A 20,347-nucleotide genomic window follows, 5' to 3' on the forward strand; every position below is an offset into this window, starting at 1 on the left:
CCAAAGTATCTCAGTGAGTACCCTCAGTATGAGGATAGCAAATATACACAAGATATATGTACACAATACCAAAATATGCAGCAATAGCAATAGAAAACAGTGCAAACAATGTATAGTCACAATAGAATGCAATGGGGGCACATAGGGATAGGGGCAACACAAACCATATACTCTAGAAGTGGAATGCGAACCACGAATGGACCCCACACCTATGTGACCTTGTAGAGGGTCGCTGGGACTGTAAGAAAACAGTGAGGGTTAGAAAAATAGCCCACCCCAAGACCCTGAAAAGTGGGTGCCAAATGCACCTCAGTTCCCCAAAGAGCACAGAAGTCGTGATAGGGGAATCCTGCAAGAAACAACAACACCAGCAATGCAACAACAATGGATTTCCTGACGAGAGTACCTGTGGAACAAGGGGACCAAGTCCAAGAGTCACGATCAAGTCGGGAGTGGGCAGATGCCCAGGAAATGCCAGCTGTGGGTGCAAAGAAGCTGCCACTGGATGGTAGAAGCTGAGGATTCTGCAAGAACGACAAGGGCTAGAAACTTCCCCTTTGGAGGATGGATGTCCCACGTCGTGAAGAGTCGTGCAGAAGTGTTTCCATGCAGAAAGACCGCAAACAAGCCTTGCTAGCTGCAAGGGTCGCGGTTAGGTTTTTTGGATGCTGCTGTGGCCCAGGAGGGACCAGGATGTCGCCAATTGCGTGAGGAGACAGAGGGGGCATCCAGCAAGACAGAGAGCCCACTCAGAAGCAAGCAGCACCCGCAGAAGTGCCGGAACAGGCACTACGAAGTGGAGTGAACCGGAGCTCACCCGAAGTTGCACAAGAGGGTCCTACGAAGCCGGAGGACAACTCAGGAGGTCGTGCAATGCAGGTTAGAGTGCCGGGGACCCAGGCTTGGCTTTGCACAAAGGAAATCCTCGAAGAGTGCACAGGAGCCGGAGTAGCTGCAAAACACGCGGTTCCCAGCAATGCAGTCTAGCTTGGGGAGGCAAGGACTTACCTCCACCAAACTTGGACTGAAGAGTCACTGGACTGTGGGAGTCACAATGACAGAGTTGCTGAGTTCAAGGGACCTCGCTCGTCGTGCTGAGAGGAGACCCAGAGGACCGGTGATGCAGTTCTTTGGTGCCTGCGGTTGCAGGGGGAAGATTCCGTCGACCCACTGGAGATTTCATCAGAGCTTCTAGTGCAGAGAGGAGGCAGACTACCCCCACAGCATGCACCACCAGGAAAACAGTTGAGAAGGCGGCAGGATCAGCGTTACAAGGTCGCAGTAGTCATCTTTGCTACTTTGTTGCAGTGTTGCAGGCTTCCAGCGCGGTCAGCAGTCGATTCCTTGGCAGAAGGTGAAGAGAGAGATGCAGAGGAACTCTGATGAGCTCTTGCATTCGTTATCTAAGGAATTCCCCAAAGCAGAGACCCTAAATAGCCAGAAAAGAAGGTTTGGCTACCTAGGAGAGAGGATAGGCTAGCAACACCTGAAGGAGCCTATCAGAAGGAGTCTCTGACGTCACCTGCAGGCCCTGGCCACTCAGAGCAGTCCAGTGTGCCAGCAGCACATCTGTTTCCAAGATGGCAGAGGTCTGGAGCACACTGGTGGAGCTCTGGGCACCTCCCAGGGGAGGTGCAGGTCAGGGGAGTGGTCACTCCCCTTTCCTTTGTCCAGTTTCGCGCCAGAGCAGGGCTGAGGGATCCCTGAACCGGTGTAGACTGGCTTATGCAGAGATGGGCACCATCTGTGCCCATCAAAGCATTTCCAGAGGCTGGGGGAGGCTACTCCTCCCCAGCCCTGACACCTTATTCCAAAGGGAGAGGGAGTAACACCCTCTCTCTGAGGAAGTCCTTTGTTCTGCCTTCCTGGGCCAAGCCTGGCTGGACCCCAGGAGGGCAGAAACCTGTCTGAGGGGTTGGCAGCAGCAGCAGCTGCAGTGAAACCCCGGGAAAGGCAGTTTGGCAGTACCCGGGTCTGTGCTAGAGACCCGGGGGATCATGGGATTGTCCCACCAATGCCAGGATGGCATTGGGGGTGCAATTCCATGATCATAGACATGTTACATGGCCATATTCGGAGTTACCATTGTGAAGCTTTACATAGGTAGTGACCTATGCATAGTGCACGCGTGTAATGGTGTCCCTGCACTCACAAAGTCCGGGGAATTGGCCCTGAACAATGTGGGGGCACCTTGGCTAGTGCCAGGGTGCCCACACACTAAGTAACTTAGCACCCAACCTTTACTAGGTAAAGGTTAGACATATAGGTGACTTATAAGTTACTTAAGTGCAGTGTAAAATGGCTGTGAAATAACGTGGACGTTATTTCACTCAGGCTGCAGTGGCAGGCCTGTGTAAGAATTGTTAGAGCTCCCTATGGGTGGCAAAAGAAATGCTGCAGCCCATAGGGATCTCCTGGAACCCCAATACCCTGGGTACCTCAGTACCATATACTAGGGAATTATAAGGGTGTTCCAGTATGCCAATGGAATTGTTAAAATTGGTCACTAGCCTGTTAGTGACAATTTGGAAAGAAATGAGAGAGCATAACCACTGAGGTTCTGATTAGCAGAGCCTCAGTGAGACAGTTAGTCATAACACAGGTAACAAATACAGGGCACACTTATGATCACTGGGGCCCTGGCTGGCAGGGTCCCAGTGACACATACAACTAAAACAACATATATACAGTGAAATATGGGGGTAACATGCCAGGCAACATGGTACTTTCCTACACAACCCCCCCCCCCCCCAAACGAAGGACAATAAGACTAGCCATGACCTGATGAGTCTTCATTGTCTAAGTGGAAATATCTGGAGAGTCCATCTGCATTGGAGTGGGTACTCCCAGGTCTATGTTCCACTGTATAGTCCATTCCCTGTAGAGATATGGACCACCTCAACAATTTAGGGTTTTCACCTTTCATTTGTTTTAGCCAAAGTAGAGGTTTGTGGTCTGTCTGAACAATGAAGTGAGTACCAAACAGGTATGGCCTCAACTTCTTCAGTGCCCAGACCACAGCAAAGGCCTCCCTCTCTATGGCAGACCAACGCTTTTCTCTAGGGGTCAACCTCCTGCTGATTAAAGCAACAGGTTGATCCTGGCCCTCAGAATTAAGTTGTGATAAGACTGCCCCTACCCCTAATTCAGATGCATCAGTTTGGACAATGAATTTTTTGAAGTAACAGGGGCTTTTCAGGACAGGTGCAGAGCACATGGCCTGCTTCAGCTCCTCAAAAGCTTTCTGACAGCTAGCTGTCCACAATACCTTTTTAGGCATTTTCTTAGATGTGAGGTCACTAAGAGGGGCTGCAATGGAGCCATAGTTCTTTATGAACCTCCTGTAATACCCAGTGAGGCCTAAGAAGGCTCTCACTTGAGTTTGAGTTGTAGGGGGAACCCAATCTATAATAGTTTGGATTTTCCCCTGAAGTGGTGCAATCTGTTCTCCACCTACCAGGTGTCCCAGATAAACCACTTTTCCCCTGCCCTATCTGGCACTTTGAAGCCTTGATAGTGAGGCCTGCCTTTTGCAGGGCCTCCAGAACTTTCCATAGGTGGACCAGGTGATCATCCCAGCTGGAGCTAAAGACAGCTATATCATCTAGATATGCTGCACTAAAAGCTTCCAGCCCTTGCAGGACTGTGTTCACCAAACTTTGAAAAGTGGCAGGTGCATTTTTCAATCCAAAAGGCATTACTGTGAATTGGTAATGGCCTCCAATGGTTGAAAATGCAGTTTTTGCTTTTGCATCCTCTGATAACTTGATCTGCCAATACCCTGCAGTCAAATCAAAGGTGCTTAGATACTTGGCAGATGCCAGTGTATCTATTAGCTCATCTGCCCTGGGTATAGGGTGAGCATCAGTTTTGGTTACCTGGTTGAGACCTCTATAATCTACACAAAACCGCATTTCCTTCTTTCCATCTTTGGAATGAGGTTTTGGTACAAGTACCACAGGAGAGGCCCATGGACTTTCAGAGTGCTCAACCACTCCCAGTTCAAGCATTTTCTGAACCTCTTGTTTTATGCAGTCCCTGACATGGTCAGGCTGCCTATAGATCTTACTTTTGACAGGCAAGCTGTCTCCAGTATCTATAGTGTGCTCACACCAAGAAGTGGTGCCTGGCACAGTAGAAAAGAGTTCAGAAAACTGACCCAGGAGATTTATGCAGTGGTCTTTCTGCTCAGCAGTAAGACAATCTGCCAAAACTACACCTTCCACTAGAGCATCTTGTTCTGTGGAAGAGAAGAGATCAGGGAGAGGGTCACTCTCTTCTTCCTGTCCTCCATCTGTTGCCATGAGCAGGGTGAGATCAGCCCTGTCATAGTAGGGTTTCAGGCGATTGACATGGAGCACCCTAAGGGGACTCCTGGCAGTGCCTAAGTCAGCTAAGTAGGTGACTTCACCCTTTTTCTCAACAATAATGTGGGGTCCACTCCATTTATCTTGGAGTGCTCTTGGGGCCACAGGCTCCAAGACCCACACTTTCTGCCCTGGTTGGTACTGAACCAAAACAGCCTTCTGGTCATGCCATTGCTTTTGGAGCTCTTGGCTGGCGTGAAGGTTTTTACTGGCCTTTTTCATGTACTCAGCCATTCTAGTTCTTAGGCCAAGTACATAGTCCACTATGTCTTGCTTAGGAGTTTTTAAAGGTTGTTCCCAACCCTCCTTCACAAGTGTTAGAGGACCTCTTACAGGGTGTCCAAATAGGAGTTCAAAGGGGCTGAAGCCCACTCCTTTTTGGGGTACGTCCCTGTAAGCAAAAAGGAGGCAAGGTAACAGGATATCCCATCTCCTGCGGAGTTTTTCAGGGAGTCCCATTATCATTCCTTTGAGAGTTTTATTAAACCTCTCAACCAGTCCATTTGTTTGTGGATGATAGGGTGTGGTGAACTTGTATGTAACACCACATTCCTTCCACATGGCCTTTAAGTAAGCAGACATGAAATTGCTTCCCCTGTCTGATACCACCTCTTTTGGGAAGCCCACCCTGGAAAAGATTCCCAGGAGGGCCTTTGCCACTGCAGGAGCTGTAGTGGTCCTTAGAGGAATTGCTTCAGGATATCTGGTGGTATGGTCCACTACCACCAAGATAAACCTATTGCCTGAAGCAGTAGGAGGGTCAAGGGGGCCAACTATGTCAACCCCTACCCTTTCAAAGGGAACCCCAACCACAGGCAGTGGAATAAGGGGTGCCTTTGGAGTGCCACCTGTCTTGCCACTGGCTTGACAGGTTTCACAGGACTTACAAAATTCCTTTGTGTCCTCTGACATTCTAGGCCAATGAAACAAGGGAACAAGCCTGTCCCAAGTTTTCATTTGCCCCAAATGTCCAGCTAAGGGAATGTTGTGGGCTAGAGTTAGGAGGAACTTTCTGTATTCCTGAGGGATCACCAATCTCCCTGCAGTTCCAGGTTTAGGATCCCTTTCTTCAGTGTACAAAAGGTTATCCTCCCAGTAAACTCTGTGAGAGTCACTGACATCCCCATTAGCCTGTTTGACAGCTTGCTGCCTTAGACCCTCTAGTGTGGGACAGGTATGCTGTGCCACACTCAGCTCCTCCCTGGCAGGCCCCCCTTCACCCAAAAGCTCAGCAGTGTCTGCTTCCAGCTCCTCTGGTGTAGGTTCTGCACAGGGTGGAAATTCTTCTTCCTCAGAAGTAGAATCCACTGTAGAGGGAGGGATAGTAGGTAGTGTTTTACCTTTAATAACCCTAGCTTTAGGGAGTACTTGGTCCATTCTTCCAGGATCCAAGTCACCCTGTCCTTTTTGCTTTTTGGCCTGAGCCCTGGTTAAAGCAAAAATATGCCCTGGAATGCCCAGCATTGCTGCATGAGCCTCCAACTCCACATCTGACCAAGCTGATGTCTCTAAATCATTCCCTAGTAGACAGTCTACAGGTAAATCTGAGGCAACCACAACTTTCTTTGGACCAGTAACCCCCCCCCCCAGTTGAGATTTACAACAGCCATGAGGTGGCTAAGTGTGTTGTTATGAGCATCAGTCACTTGGTACTGGTGACCAAGTAGGTGTTGTTCAGGGTGGACCAGTTTCTCTATTACCATGGTAACACTGGCACCTGTGTCCCTGTAGGCCTGAACCTCAACACCATTTATTAGGGGTAGTTGCTTGTACTTATCCATATTAAGGGGACAAACATCCAAGGTGGCTAAATCAATAGCCCCCTCAGAGACTAACACAGCCTCTGTGGTCTCCCTAACAAGACCAACCCCAACTAAATTACCAAAAGTGAGCCCAGCTACTCCCTTGGATTGGCTATTAGTAGGTTTGCTCCCACCACCACTGCTATTACTAAGGGCACTAGGTGTAGCAGCAGGAGTTGTAGTGTTAGGAGGCTTGGTGCTTTTCTTTGGACAACTGGGATCTGTTGTCCAATGGCCTTTTATTTTACATAAATAGCACTATGGTTTCTTTTCTTTGTTTTGATTTGAAGAGGATTTGGGCCCACCACCCCCACCAGAGTGTTTTTGTGGGCCTGATTAAGACTCATTTTTAGATTTGTCCCCACCCTTGTCAGAAGACTTACCATCCTTCTTCTTGCCATCCTTGTCACCCCCTGTATGAACTTTCCTGTTCACCCTTGTTCTGACCCATTTGTCTGCCTTCTTTCCCAATTCTTGGGGAGAGGTCAGATCAGAGTCTACCAGGTACTGGTGTAACAAATCAGACACACAATTATTAAGAATATGCTCTCTCAGGATTAAGTTATACAGGCTTTCATAGTCAGAAACTTTACTGCCATGTAACCACCCCTCCAAGGCCTTCACTGAATGGTCAACAAAGTCTACCCAGTCTTGTGAAGACTCCTTTTTGGTTTCTCTGAACTTGATCCTGTACTGTTCAGTGGTTAAGCCATAACCATCTATGAGTGCATTCTTAAGAACTGTAAAATTATTGGCATCACTTTCCTTAACAGTAAGGAGCCTATCCCTACCCTTTCCACTGAAAGATAGCCATAGGATATCAGCCCACTGCCTTTGAGGGACCTCCTGTACAACACAGGCCCTCTCAAGTGCAGCAAACCACTTGTTAATGTCATCCCCCTCCTTGTAAGGGGGAACTATCTTGTGCAGATTCCTAGAATCATGCTCTTTTACAGGATGACTATTGGGAATACTGCTGCTGCCACCATGGGGTCCAAACCCCAACCTCTGTCTTTCTTTTTCTAAATCAAATGCTTCCCTGTCTTGATCCAGCTGTTGCTTTTTAAGCTTCAGCCTGGACTCTTCCACTCTCAATCTATTGAGTTCCCTTTCTAACAATCTGTCTTCAGGGAGGGTGGGTTGGGCATGCCTTGACACAGAAGAATGGTGTGAATGAACAGAGGGAGACCTGTCCCTAACAGATGGCACTCTAACAGCCTGGCCTACAGAAGTCACACTCCTACTGTGATGAGAAGTAACACTTTTACTGTGATGTGAAGTCACATTAGTACCAGCTATGCTAGGTGGCCTGCTAAGGGGCAGGTTGGGAAGGTATCCTTCTAACCCTTTTCCTAGGGGTGCCCCAGAATCAGAGTGTGAACCATCAGCTAATTTCTCACCAGAAGTGCCAAATAAGGTCTTATCTTGTTCAATGAGCATATTAACTAACAATTGTCTTGAGGGATTCTTCCCTACCCCTAAACCTCTATCTATGCAGAGACTCCTTGCTTCCTTCCAGCTAAGGTTGTCATAAGCTATGCTGGCCAGATCAAGATTTTGGCCTGTACCAGACATGATAGACAAGAGTTTAAGGGACAGAAAAAGAAATAAAAAGTTTTCAGAACTTTTTAAAGAACAGAAAAAAAACTTTTACAACTTTTTAAGAACTTTTTGAAAGTTTAGAGGTACTTTTCAGCACTTAGTAAAAGGAGTGAGAGAAGAAAAGCAAAACTTTTTGGTTAGGTGTACATACACTGAACTTGTTTTGTATATTTTTCTCTTATGAAAAGTACAATGACAAAAGTGGTAAGTAGTTGCAAAGTACTTATCCCACTGCTGCACAACCAATGTACTTACACCTTGCACCAGGCCCAGGTATCACTTATTAGTGTAGAGGGGTGTCTAGCAGCTTAGGCTGATAGAAAAGGTAGCTTAGCAGAGCCGCTTAGGCTGAACCAGGAGACGAGTCAAGCTCCTACAGTACCACTAGTGTCATATGCACAATATCATAAGAAAACACAATACACAGATATACTAAAAATAAAGGTACTTTATTTTTATGACAATATGCCAAAGTATCTCAGTGAGTACCCTCAGTATGAGGATAGCAAATATACACAAGATATATGTACACAATACCAAAATATGCAGTAATAGCAATAGAAAACAGTGCAAACAATGTATAGTCACAATAGAATGCAATGGGGGCACATAGGGATAGGGGCAACACAAACCATATACTCTAGAAGTGGAATGCGAACCACAAATGGACCCCACACCTATGTGACCTTGTAGAGGGTCGCTGGGACTGTAAGAAAACAGTGAGGGTTAGAAAAATAGCCCACCCCAAGACCCTGAAAAGTGGGTGCCAAGTGCACCTAAGTTCCCCAAAGAGCACAGAAGTCGTGATAGGGGAATCCTGCAAGAAACAACAACACCAGCAATGCAACAACGATGGATTTCCTGACGAGAGTAGCTGTGGAACAAGGGGACCAAGTCCAAGAGTCACAATCAAGTCGGGAGTGGGCAGATGCCCAGGAAATGCCAGCTGTGGGTGCAAAGAAGCTGCCACCGGATGGTAGAAGCTGAGGATTCTGCAAGAACGACAAGGGCTAGAATCTTCCCCTTTGGAGGATGGATGTCCCACGTCGAGAAGAGACGTGCAGAAGTGTTTCCGTGCAGAAAGACCGCAAACAAGCCTTGCTAGCTGCAAGGGTCACGGTTAGGGTTTTTGGATGCTGCTGTGGCCCAGGAGGGACCAGGATGTCGCCAATTGCGTGAGGAGACAGAGGGGGCGTCCAGCAAGACAAAGAGCCCACTCAGAAGCAAGCAGCACCCGCAGAAGTGCCGGAACAGGCACTACGAAGTGGAGTGAACCGGAGCTCACCTGAAGTTGCACAAGAGGGTCCCACGAAGCCGGAGGACAACTCAGGAGGTCGTGCAATGCAGGTTAGAGTGCCGGGGACCCAGGCTTGGCTGTGCACAAAGGAAATCCTCGAAGAGTGCACAGGAGCCGGAGTAGCTGCAAAACACGCGGTTCCCAGCAATGCAGTCTAGCGTGGGGAGGCAAGGACTTACCTCCACCAAACTTGGACTGAAGAGTCACTGGACTGTGGGAGTCACTTGGACAGAGTTGCTGAGTTCAAGGGACCTCGCTCGTCGTGCTGAGAGGAGACCCAGAGGACCGGTGATGCAGTTCTTTGGTGCCTGCGGTTGCAGGGGGAAGATTCCGTCGACCCACGGGAGATTTTGTGAGAAAGTAGCCTCTTTCTAGCCTTGTTACCCCCACTTTTGGCCTGTTTGTGAGTGTATGTCAGGGTGTTTTCACTGTCTCACTGGGATCCTGCTAGCCAGGGCCCAGTGCTCATAGTGAAAACCCTATGTTTTCAGTATGTTTGTTATGTGTCACTGGGACCCTGCTAGTCAGGACCACAGTGCTCATAAGTTTGTGACCTATAGGTATGTGTTCCCTGTGTGATGCCTAAACTGTCTCACTGAGGCTCTGCTAACCAGAACCTCAGTGGTTATGCTCTCTCATTTCTTTCAAATTGTCACTAACAGGTTAGTGACCAATTTTACCAATTTACATTGGAATACTGGAACACCCTTATAATTCCCTAGTATATGGTACTGAGGTACCCAGGGTATTGGGGTTCCAGGAGATCCCTATGGGCTGCAGCATTTCTTTTGCCACCCATAGGGAGCTCTGACAATTCTTACACAGGCCTGCCACTGCAGCCTGAGTGAAATAACGTCCACGTTATTTCACAGCCATTTTACACTGCACTTAAGTAACTTATAAGTCACCTATATGTCTAACCTTTACCTGGTAAAGGTTGGGTGCTAAGTTAATTAGTGTGTGGGCACCCTGGCACTAGCCAAGGTGCCCCCACATTGTTCAGGGCCAATTCCCCGGACTTTGTGAGTGCAGGGACACCGTTACACGCGTGCACTACATATAGGTCACTACCTATGTGTAGCTTCACAATGGTAACTCCGAATATGGCCATGTAACATGTCTAAGATCATGGAATTGCCCCCTCTATGCCATCCTGGCATTGTTGGTGCAATCCCATGATCCCACAGGTCTCTAGCACAGATCCTGGCACTGCCAAACTGCCTTTCCCGGGGTTTCATTGCAGCTGCTGCTGCTGCCAACCCCTCAGACAGGTTTCTGCCCTCCTGGGGTCCAGCCAGGCCTGGCCCAGGAAGGCAGAACAAAGGAAAATGGTGTTAGGGCTGGGGAGGAGTAGCCTCCCCCAGCCTCTGGAAATGCTTTCATGGGCACAGATGGTGCCCGTTTCTGCATAAGCCAGTCTACACCGGTTCAGGGACCCCTCAGCCCTGCTCTGGCGCGAAACTGGACAAAGGAAAGGGGAGTGACCACTCCCCTGACCTGCACCTCCCCTGGGAGGTGCCCAGAGCTCCTCCAGTGTGCTCCAGACCTCTGCCATCTTGGAAACAGAGGTGCTGCTGGCACACTGGACTGCTCTGAGTGGCCAGGGCCAGCAGGTGACGTCAGAGACTCCTTCTGATAGGCTCCTTCAGGTGTTGCTAGCCTATCTTCTCTCCTAAGTAGCCAAACCCTCTTTTCTGGCTATTTAGGGTCTCTGCTTTGGGGAATTCCTTAGGTAACAAATGCAAGAGCTCATCAGAGTTCCTCTGCATCTCTCTCTTCACCTTCTGCCAAGGAATCGACTGCTGACCGCGCTGGAAGCCTGCAAAACTGCAACAAAGTAGCGAAGACGACTACTGCAACTCTGTAACACTGATCCTGCCGCCTTCTCGACTGCTTTCCTGGTGGTGCATGCTGTGGGGGTAGTCTGCCTCCTCTCTGCACTAGAAGCTCCGAAGAAATCTCCCGTGGGCCGACGGAATCGTCCCCCTGCAACCGCAGGCACCAAAGAACTGCATCACCGGTACCCTGGGTCTCCTCTCAGCATGACGAGCGAGGTCCCTTGAATCCAGCAACTCTGTCCAAGTGACTCCCACAGTCCAGTGACTCCCACAGTCCAGTGACTCTTCAGTCCAAGTTTGGTGGAGGTAAGTCCTTGCCTCCCCACGCCAGACTGCATTGCTGGGAACCGCGACTTTTGCAGCTACTCCGGCCTCTGTGCACTTCCGGCGGAAATCCTTTGTGCACAGCCAAGCCTGGGTCCACGGCACTCTAACCTGCATTGCACGACCTCCTGAGTTGTCCTCCGGCGACGTGGGACTCCTTTGTGTAACTTTGGGTGAGCACCATTTCACTCCTCTTTGTAGTGCCTGTTCTGGCACTTCTTTGGGTGCTGCCTGCTTCTGAGAGGGCTCCTCGTCCTGCTGGGCGCCCCCTCTGTCCCCTGACGCAATTGGCGACATCCTGGTCCCTCCTGGGCCACAGCAGCATCCAAAAACCCTAACCGCACGACTTGCAGCTAGCAAGGCTTGTTTGCGGTCTTTCTTCAGGAAAACACTTCTGCACGACTCTCCACGGCGTGGGGCATCCATCCTACAAAGGGGACGTCTCTAGCCCTTGTCGTTCCTGCAGAATCCTCAGCTTCTACTGTCCAGTAGCAGCTTCTTTGCACCCACAGCTGGCATTTCCTGGGCATCTGCCCATCTCCGACTTGCTTGTGACTTTTGGACTTGGTCCCCTTGTTCCACAGGTACCCTCGTTTGGAAATCCATCGTTGTTGCATTGCTAGTTTGTGTCTTTCCTGCAGAATTCCCCTATCACGACTTCTGTGCTCTTTGGGGAACTTTAGTGCAATTTGCACTCACTTTTCAGGGTCTTGGGGTGGGCTATTTTTCTAACCCTCACTGTTTTCTTACAGTCCCAGTGACCCTCTACAAGGTCACATAGGTTTGGGGTCCATTCGTGGTTCGCATTCCTCTTTTGGAGTATATGGTTTGTGTTGCCCCTATCCCTATGTGTCCCCATTGCATCCTATTGTAACTATACATTGTTTGCACTGTTTTCTAATACTATACTGCATATTTTTGGTATTGTGTACATATATCTTGTGTATATTTGCTATCCTCATACTGAGGGTACTCACTGAGATACTTTTGGCATATTGTCATAAAAATAAAGTACCTTTATTTTTAGTATATCTGTGTATTGTGTTTTCTTATGATATTGTGCATATGACACTAGTGGTACTGTAGGAGCTTCACTCGTCTCCTAGTTCAGCCTAAGCTGCTCTGCTAAGCTACCATTATCTATCAGCCTAAGCTGCTAGACACCCTATACACTAATAAGGGATAACTGGGCCTGTGCAAGGTGTAAGTACCCCTTGGTACTCACTACAAGCCAGTCCAGCCTCCTACATTGGTTGTGCAGTGGTGGGATAAGTGCTTTGTAACTACTTACCACTTTTGTCATTGTACTTTTCATAAGAGAAAAATATACAAAACAAGTTCAGTGTATGTACACCTAACCAAAAAGTTTTGCATTTCTTTTCTCACTTCTTTTCTAAAGTGCTGAAAAGTACCTCTAATTTCTAAAAAGTTCTTAAAAAGTTTTTAAAGTTTTTTTTTCTGTCTTTCTAAAAGTTCTGAAAAACTTGTTCTTCCTTTTTTCTATCACTTAAACACTTTCTAAAATGTCTGGCACAGGCCAAACTGTTGATCTGTCCAAACTTGCTTATGATCACCTTAGCTGGAAAGGAGCAAGGAGTCTCTGCATAGAAAGAGGTTTAAGTGTAGGGAAGAATCCCCCTAGAGAACTGTTGGTGAATATGTTTGTTGAACAGGATAAGGCCAGAGCTGGCACTCCTGTTGAAAAGTTAGCTGATGGTTCCCACTCTGATTCTGGGGCACCCCTAGCAAAAGATGTGGGAGGGAAACTTCCAAGCCTGCCCCCTAGCAAACCACCTAGCATAGCTGGTACTGATGTAGAGTCACACCATACTGATAGTGTTGTCTCACATCACAGTAAGAGTATCCCTTCTCATCATAGTAGAAGTGCTGTTTCTGTTAGTCAAGCTATTAGGGTGCCATCTGTTAGGGCCAGGTCTCCTTCTGTTCTATCTCAGCATACTTCTGTCTCTAGACATGCCTCACCCACCCACCCTGATGACAGAGTGTTAGAAAGGGAGCTCAATAGATTGAGAGTGGAACAAACCAGACTGAAGCTCAAGAAGCAACAGCTGGATTTGGATAGGCAGTCCTTAGAGGTGGAAAGGGAAAGACAGAAATTGGGTTTAGAAACCCATGGTGGCAGCAGCAGTATTCCCCATAGTCATCCTGCAAAAGAGCATGATTTCAGGAATCTGCACAAGATAGTTCCCCCTTATAAGGAGGGGTATGACATTAACACGTGGTTTGCTGCACTTGAGAGGGCTTGTGTTGTACAGGATGTCCCTCAAAGGCAGTGGGCTGCTATCCTATGGCTATCATTTAGTGGAAAAGGTAGGGATAGGCTCCTTACTGTGAAAGAAAGTGATGCCAATAATTTTGCAGTTCTTAAGAATGCACTCCTAGATGGTTATGGCTTAACCACTGAACAGTACAGGATGAAGTTCAGAGAAACCAAAAAGGAGTCTTCACAAGACTGGGTAGACTTTGTTGACCATTCAGTGAAGGCCTTGGAGGGGTGGTTACATGGCAGTAAAGTGACTGACTATGAAAGCCTATATAACATAATCCTGAGAGAGCATATACTTAATAATTGTGTGTCTGATTTGTTGCACCAGTATCTAGTGGACTCAGATCTGACCTCTCCCCAAGAATTGGGAAAGAAGGCAGACAAATGGGTCAGAACAAGAGTGAACAGAAAAGTTCATACAGGTGGTGACAAGGATGGCAAGAAGAAAGATGGTGAAAAATCTCAAGATAAGCATGGGGATAAGGGTAAAACCAAGGATCCCACTTCAAATCTTAAACACTCTTCAGAGGGTGGGGATAAAACAAATTCTTCCTCTTCTTCTCAACCTGCACACATTAAAAAGCCTTGGTGCTTTATGTGTAAAAACAGAGGCCATAGGCCAGGGGATAAGTCCTGTCCAGGTAAACCCCCTGAGCCTACCACCACTAATACATCAAGCTCTAGTGCCCCTAGCAGTAGTGGTACTAGTGGTGGGACTGCTGGCAACAGTCAAGTTAAGGGTGTAGTTGGGTTCACTTATGGGTCCATAATAGAAACTGGGGTAGTCAGTCCCAAGACAGTTTCTGTCACACCTGCTGGCATTGGCCTTGCCACACTGGCTGCTTGTCCCCTTACAATGGATAAGTACAGGCAGACAGTTTCAATAAATGGTGTTGAGGCCTTGGCCTACAGGGACACAGGTGCCAGTATCACTTTGGTGACTGAAAACCTAGTGGCTCCTGAACAACACATCCTTGGACAACAGTATAAAATTATTGATGTCCATAACTCCACTACGTTTCTTCCCTTAGCTACAATTCAGTTTAGTTGGGGTGGAGTTACTGGCCCTAAGCAGGTGGTGGTATCACCTAGCTTACCTGTAGACTGTCTCTTAGGTAATGACCTAGAGGCCTCAGGTTGGGCTGATGTAGAGTTTTATGCCCATGCAGCCATGCTGGGCATCCCAGAGGAATTGTTCCCTCTCATTTCTACTGAAATGAAAAAGCAAAGGAGAGAAGGCCTGAAAACTCAGGATCCCTCTCCATCAACAGGTAAAAAGGGTATCACAGTATCCCCTAACCACCCTGCCATTCAGGATACCATTCCTGTGGTGGGAGAAACCTCTCCTAGGGTGGCACCTGTTCCAAGGGAAGCATCAGCTGGCAAAGCTGTACTCCCTGAGGTAGAAGTACCTCTCTGTGGGATAACTAACATTGGTGAGAAAAAGAGCACCATTTTAGTTAACATGGAGCATCCCTCCAACCCTCCCAGAGAAACTTTAGTGCAGAAACTCTGCACTGCCTCACAACACTTAGGACAGCATCCCTGTCCTAGTGTGGAGCTCATAGGACAGCATCCCTGCCCTGCTCCAACTCAAGAGAAACAGCATCCCTGTTCTCTCTTCCAGCCATATGGACAAAGTTTTTGCCCAGCTATGGCTTTTCTGAGACAGCATCCCTGTCTGGCATTTCCATCACTACAAATAGGTTCAATGGACAATTCCCACTGCTCTAAACTAAAACTTACTGATAGAAACTCTGAAAATACATCTTCACATTGTTGCTTAGCTAAAAAACTTCAAACAGGGTGTTTTACATCCCCACAAGGAAGTAACCATATAGTGGATGATAAAGGGAGTAACCAGTCTATTGCAGAGCTACTCTCTACTTATCACCACTTAGATAATAAAGTCTCAACTGGCCAAGGTTAGCCTTATTGTCCTTCGTTTGGGGGGGGGTTGTGTGAGAAAGTAGCCTCTTTCTAGCCTTGTTACCCCCATTTTGGCCTGTTTGTGAGTGTATGTCAGGTTGTTTTCACTGTCTCACTGGGATCCTGCTAGCCAGGGCCCCGTGCTCATAGTGAAAACCCTATGTTTTCAGTATGTTTGTTATGTGTCACTGGGACCCTGCTAGTCAGGACCCCAGTGCTCATAAGTTTGTGACCTATAGGTATGTGTTCCCTGTGTGATGCCTAAACTGTCTCACTGAGGCTCTGCTAACCAGAACCTTAGTGGTTATGCTCTCTCATTTCTTTCAAATTGTCACTAACAGGCTAGTGACCAATTTTACCAATTTACATTGGCATACTGGAACACCCTTATAATTCCCTAGTATATGGTACTGAGGTACCCAGGGTATTGGGGTTCCAGGAGATCCCTATGGGCTGCAGCATTTCTTTTGCCACCCATAGGGAGCTCTGACAATTCTTACACAGGCCTGCCACTGCAGCCTGAGTGAAATAACGTCCACGTTATTTCACAGCCATTTTACACTGCACTTAAGTAACTTATAAGTCACCTATATGTCTAACCTTTACCTGGTAAAGGTTGGGTGCTAAGTTACTTAGTGTGTGGGCACCCTGGCACTAGCCAAGGTGCCCCCACATTGTTCAGGGCCAATTCCCCGGACTTTGTGAGTGCGGGGACACCATTACACGCGTGCACTACATATAGGTCACTACCTATGTGTAGCTTCACAATGGTAACTCCGAATATGGCCATGTAACATGTCTAAGATCATGGAATTGCCCCCTCTATGCCATCCTGGCATTGTTGGTGCAATCCCATGATCCCACGGGTCTCTAGCACAGACCGTGGCACTGCCAAACTGCCTTTCCCGGGGTTTCACTGCAGCTGCTGCTGCTGCCAACCCCTCAGACAGGTTTCTGCCCTCCTGGGGTCCAGCCAGGCCTGGCCCAGGAAGGCAGAACAAAGGACTTTCTCAGAGAGAGGGTGTTACACCCTCTCCCTCTGGAAAATGGTGTTAGGGCTGGGGAGGAGTAGCCTCCCCCAGCCTCTGGAAATGCTTTCATGGGCACAGATGGTGCCCATTTCTGCATAAGCCAGTCTACACCGGTTCAGGGACCCCTCAGCCCTGATCTGGCGCGAAACTGGACAAATGAAAGGGGAGTGACCACTCCCCTGACCTGCACCTCCCCTGGGAGGTGCCCAGAGCTCCTCCAGTGTGCTCCAGACCTCTGCCATCTTGGAAACAGAGGTGCTGCTGGCACACTGGACTGCTCTGAGTGGCCAGGGCCAGCAGGTGACGTCAGAGACTCCTTCTGATAGGCTCCTTCAGGTGTTGCTAGCCTATCTTCTCTCCTAAGTAGCCAAACCCTCTTTTCTGGCTATTTAGGGTCTCTGCTTTGGGGAATTCCTTAGATAACGAATGCAAGAGCTCATCAGAGTTCCTCTGCATCTCTCTCTTCACCTTCTGCCAAGGAATCGACTGCTGACCGCGCTGGAAGCCTGCAACACTGCAACAAAGTAGCAAAGACGACTACTGCAACCCTGTAAAGCTGATCCTACCGCCTTCTCGACTGCTTTCCTGGTGGTGCATGCTGTGGGGGTAGTCTGCCTCCTCTCTGCACTAGAAGCTCCGAAGAAATCTCCCGTGGGCCGACGGAATCGTCCCCCTGCAACCGCAGGCACCAAAGAACTGCATCACCGGTACCCTGGGTCTCCTCTCAGCACGACGAGCGAGGTCCCTTGAATCCAGCAACTCTGTCCAAGTGACTCCCACAGTCCAGTGACTCTTCAGTCCAAGTTTGGTGGAGGTAAGTCCTTGCCTCCCCACGCCAGACTGCATTGCTGGGAACAGCGACTTTTGCAGCTACTCCGGCCTCTGTGCACTTCCGGCGGAAATCCTTTGTGCGCAGCCAAGCCTGGATCCACGGCACTCTAACCTGCATTGCACGACCTCCTGAGTTGTCCTCCGGCGACGTGGGACTCCTTTGTGTAACTTCGGGTGAGCACCGTTTCACTCCTCTTCGTAGTGCCTGTTCTGGCACTTCTGCGGGTGCTGCCTGCTTCTGAGAGGGCTCCTCGTCCTGCTGGGCGCCCCCTCTGTCCCCTGACGCAATGGCAACATCCTGGTCCCTCCTGGGCCACAGCAGCATCCAAAAACCGTAACCGCACGACTTGCAGCTAGCAAGGCTTGTTTGCAGTCTTTCTTCAGGAAAACACTTCTGCACGGCTCTCCGCGGCGTGGGGCATCCATCCTCCAAAGGGGAAGTCTCTAACCCTTGTCGTTCCTGCAGAATCCTCAGCTTCTACTGTCCAGTAGCAGCTTCTTTGCACCCACAGCTGGCATTTCCTGGGCATCTGCCCATCTCCGACTTGCTTGTGACTTTTGGACTTGGTCCCCTTGTTCCACAGGTACCCTCGTTTGGAAATCCATCGTTGTTGCATTGCTGGTTTGTGTCTTTCCTGCAGAATTCCCCTATCACGACTTCTGTGCTCTTTGGGGAACTTTAGTGCAATTTGCACTCACTTTTCAGGGTCTTGGGGTGGGCTATTTTTCTAACCCTCACTGTTTTCTTACAGTCCCAGCGACCCTCTACAAGGTCACATAGGTTTGGGGTCCATTCGTGGTTCGCATTCCTCTTTTGGAGTATATGGTTTGTGTTGCCCCTATCCCTATGTGTCCCCATTGCATCCCATTGTAACTATACATTGTTTGCACTGTTTTCTAATACTATACTGCATATTTTTGGTATTGTGTACATATATCTTGTGTATATTTGCTATCCTCATACTGAGGGTACTCACTGAGATACTTTTGGCATATTGTCATAAAAATAAAGTACCTTTATTTTTAGTATATCTGTGTATTGTGTTTTTTTATGATATTGTGCATATGACACTAGTGGTACTGTAGGAGCTTCACTCGTCTCCTAGTTCAGCCTAAGCTGCTCTGCTAAGCTACCATTATCTATCAGCCTAAGCTGCTAGACACCCTATACACTAATAAGGGATAACTGGGCCTGGTGCAAGGTGTAAGTACCCCTTGGTACTCACTACAAGCCAGTCCAGCCTCCTACAGATTTCTTCGGAGCTTCTAGTGCAGAGAGGAGGCAGACTACCCCCACAGCATGCACCACCAGGAAAACAGTTGAGAAGGCGGCAGGATCAGCGTTACAAGGTCGCAGTAGTCGTCTTTGCTACTTTGTTGCAGTGTTGCAGGCTTCCAGCACGGTCAGCAGTCGATTCCTTGGCAGAAGGTGAAGAGAGAGATGCAGAGGAACTCTGATGAGCTCTTGCATTCGTTATCTAAGGAATTCCCCAAAGCAGAGACCCTAAATAGCCAGAAAAGGAGGTTTGGCTACCTAGGAGAGAGGATAGGCTAGCAACACCTGAAGGAGCCTATCAGAAGGAGTCTCTGACGTCACCTGCTGGCCCTGGCCACTCAGAGCAGTCCAGTGTGCCAGCAACACCTCTGTTTCCAAGATGGCAGACGTCTGGAGCACACTGGAGGAGCTCTGGGCACCTCCCATGGGAGGTGCAGGTCAGGGGAGTGGTCACTCCCCTTTCCTTTGTCCAGTTTCGCGCCAGAGCAGGGCTGAGGGATCCCTGAACCGGTGTAGACTGGCTTATGCAGAGATGGGCACCATCTGTGCCCATGAAAGCATTTCCAGAGGCTGGGGGAGGCTACTCCTCCCCAGCCCTGACACCTTATTCCAAAGGGAGAGGGTGTAACACCCTCTCTCTGAGGAAGTCCTTTGTTCTGCCTTCCTGGTCCAAGCCTGGCTGGACCCCAGGAGGGCAGAAACCTGTCTGAGGGGTTGGCAGCAGCAGCAGCTGCAGTGAAACCCCGGGAAAGGCAGTTTGGCAGTACCCGGGTCTGTGCTAGAGACCCGTGGGATCATGGGATTGTCCTACCAATGCCAGGATGGCACTGGGGGGGGGGCAATTCCATGATCATAGACATGTTACATGGCCATATTCGGAGTTACCATTGTGAAGTTATACATAGGTAGTGACCTATGTATAGTGCACGCGTCTAATGGTGTCCCCACACTCACAAAGTCCGGGGAATTGGCCTTGAACAATGTGGGGGCACCTTGGCTAGTGCCAGGGTGCCCACACACTAAGTAACTTAGCACCCAACCTTTACCAGGTAAAGGTTAGACATATAGGTGACTTATAAGTTACTTAAGTGCAGTGTAAAATGGCTGTGAAATAACGTGGACGTTATTTCACTCAGGCTGCAGTGGCAGGCCTGTGTAAGAATTGTTAGAGCTCCCTATGGGTGGCAAAAGAAATGCTGCAGCCCATGGGGATCTCCTGGAACCCCAATACCCTGGGTACCTCAGTACCATATACTAGGGAATTATAAGGGTGTTCCAGTATGCCAATGTGAATTGGTAAAATTGGTCACTAGCCTGTTAGTGACAATTTGGAAAGAAATGAGAGAGCATAACCACTGAGGTTCTGATTAGCAGAGCCTCAGTGAGACAGTTAGTCATAACACAGGTAACACATACAGGGCACACTTATGAGCACTGGGGCCCTGGCTGGCAGGGTCCCAGTGACACATACAACTAAAACAACATATATACAGTGAAATATGGGGGTAACATGCCAGGCAAGATGGTACTTTCCTACAGGCTGCCCTAGGTGTCCCAGTGCCATAGTTTGGCAGAAGCCGAAGGATCTTCTGATTGTGATGCATCTGGTGGCACTGTTGACACCTCTACAAAATGATGACTAACCAGCCATGCTATTTAGTTGCCTTGTCCACCTCCATTTCTGCAGCTGGAACCATCTACCCCACTTCTGATGTACTTTGGAGAAACTTTCAACACTTTACAGGCACTTCTAAAGTGGATAA

At 48.7% G+C, this 20,347-nt stretch overlaps 1 protein-coding gene across 10 annotated transcripts in view; it reads left to right on the plus strand.

Annotated features, from left to right (window-relative positions):
- Nucleotides 1-20,347, plus strand: part of DYSF (dysferlin) — a 794,684-nt gene that overhangs the window by 391,718 nt on the left and 382,619 nt on the right. The gene's annotated exons all lie outside the window — the stretch shown is intronic.

Source organism: Pleurodeles waltl, chromosome 1_2 (genome assembly GCF_031143425.1).
Source record: "Pleurodeles waltl isolate 20211129_DDA chromosome 1_2, aPleWal1.hap1.20221129, whole genome shotgun sequence".
Classification (NCBI taxonomy): domain Eukaryota; kingdom Metazoa; phylum Chordata; class Amphibia; order Caudata; family Salamandridae; genus Pleurodeles; species Pleurodeles waltl.